Raw genomic sequence first — 2,555 nt, 5'->3', positions numbered from 1 at the left:
ATAACTGAGAATGAGAAATCAATCACACATAACACAGAAGAAATAGCCCGAGGAAATCCTCAGCCTAAAACCCCAATCTCTATATTATCATACAAGTGGAAATATGTTCAGTATTACAAAAAGAATCGGTTCACAAGCTATCTTGCTCTCTCTGCAATCAAACAATATTGCTCATAGACAGTCAAAGGCTCTCACAACCTTCTCCTCTACCCTCCAAGCCTCCTATTTCCTTGTGCAATTTTTCCTAGGGTCCAGTGCTTCCACTTGTGTGAATTCCCACCTCACACTGCTCACTTGGCTTAGAAATAACTGCACAAACATGAAGGAGATAATTCCTTTTGCATGATGAGTTTCCTTTATAGGAAAATTCCTCCAACTGATAGTACACTATCCCATCCTTTGATCTCAAATGGGTCTCTGACTGAATTGACATGCATGAGTTATTTATGAGAGAATATTCATTTATCTAGAGAGCAGCAGTTACATGCATGCAAGCATTAACTAACTGAACTCACAATTAATTCTACAAACTATTGGAACTAATCTAACTGGACTTAACTCAGTTAACTGAGCCAACTAATTACAACTCAAATACAACTCATCCTTATCTCTTTAACTGATAGATAAATTCCTCTATCAATGGAGAAACTATTGCATGTCCCCACATAGACTTCATGTTTGATTTTCTACAACTAATTAACTCAAGATGAATTAATTAATTATTTTACAAACAGCTACTAAGATCAAATGCAAATTTTACTTCTCAGTTTTAGTTCAGGGACTAACTAAAATTGGGATCCATCCCAAAATGCTATTTATAGCAATGCTATTTTTAGCACTTCCATTTTTCGTTCCTTGTTGCTATGTCCAACACTGGTACCTGAACTGCTAGTTATAGCAATGCTATTGTTATCATTTCTATTTTTAGCATTTCTTGTTGCCATTTTCAACACTCCCTCTCAACAAGAAAGGCATTCAATTCGAACCCAATCCTGAACCTTTGGAATGTTCTGCATGCAACACTTCTTCCAAGTGTTGTTACTCCAGCAACTTTAGAAACAAAAACACTCCCAACTGACCTTCCTGCTGGGCTAGAAACATCGTCTAATCCTAAAGCTCCATCTGCCGCTGACAAGTGCTCCCTCTCTAACCTCTAAACTGCTGCAACACTCCATGCATCTCACACCATTGCACACCTCTCTGTGCCATCCTGCTTTGGTGCAACACTCCTGTGCCTCTCGCATTGTTGTAGCTTGCTAGCTCTGCACAGTCTTGGGACTCCTGCACTGTTGCTCTCTCTGCCGCTCCATCCGCATCTGTATCTATCCACTCAGCTAGTCCTGCTACTCCCCATCGAGGCTCCCATAGCAAGGTCTAATGAAAGAGGTTGGGTACTTCAATGATCCTACCCCTATTCCAGCCTTTTTGGGACTGTCACTCCACATTGCCCCACCTCCTACCTGGAGGTAGGGATGCATGTGATCCCTCTGCCCACTTGGCTTGAAATTTCCCCCTACTGGAGGTCTCTGCATGAGTAGATGTCTCTACGCGATCTCCTCTCGACTTCTCTAGTTGTGGTTGCTCCATAACCTTCTGAAGCTGCGTCACCAACTGTGGCTCCTCCACAATTGTCTGAGACTTCTTCTGGCATTCCATGTTGAGAGGTAATGTACCCACCAAGTCTCCAAAAGTTGCCTTGCTCCTCAAGGCTTTGCATACATCTTGAACCTCAAGAGCATACAAGTTCTTGACTCGTGAACTGATCTGCTTCACTTGTCTCATGGTGATGTGTCTAAGGAAAACCTTTCCCTTACTGCAGACTACATCATAGCCTTTGTCTTCCAGCATTGGGATCGACACCAAATTTTTCTTCAACCCTGGTACATACTTGACATCAGTCAAGGTAATGTGAGCTCCATGCTCCCTCTGAAAAACAATTGTGCCTACACCTGAGACACTATACTTTTCATCATTACCCATCGCTATGAGTATCTGAGGATCTTTCTCCTCCAAGGTATTGAACAAACTCTTGCCACCGATCATGTGGAAAGAAGCTCCACTACCAAGAAATCAACCACATCCCACCATGGATGAAACCATGCATATGAAGATGGTGAAATCCAACTCGAACTGTGAGGCCAATGCCTCACCTTCAAATCCTTCCTTGGATCCCATCTTGGATTTCTTCAGTGGACAATTTGTAGCAAAATGGCCCACCTCATGACAACAAAAGCATCGCACTTTCGATTTGTCAAACTTCTTCCCACCATGGGAAGAACTCGATTTGGGATGAGAATCCTTCTCCTTCCCTTTCTTCGCCTTACTTGCTAAGGCACAATTTTCTTCATCCTCCTTGGATGAAGAATCATCTCTGATACTTCTTATCTCCTCCTGCATCAGATCCAACCAAAGTCGTTCCCAATCTGGCAGTTTTTCTCTTCCATTTACCGAGTCTTGGTAGCTATGCCATCTCTTAGGAAGAATGAGAAGTGCAAGACTCACCATGTCATCATCAACTGTCGTGATCCCTACAATTACAATCTCATCCCTGCAGG

Source organism: Pinus tabuliformis, chromosome X, assembly GCF_031772625.1.
Source record: "Pinus tabuliformis cultivar Carrire ecotype Pingquan chromosome X, CPIR1, whole genome shotgun sequence".
Classification (NCBI taxonomy): Eukaryota; Viridiplantae; Streptophyta; class Pinopsida; order Pinales; family Pinaceae; genus Pinus; species Pinus tabuliformis.
The sequence above is the reverse complement of the archived record's forward strand: the minus strand, read 5'-3'. Positions refer to the sequence as shown.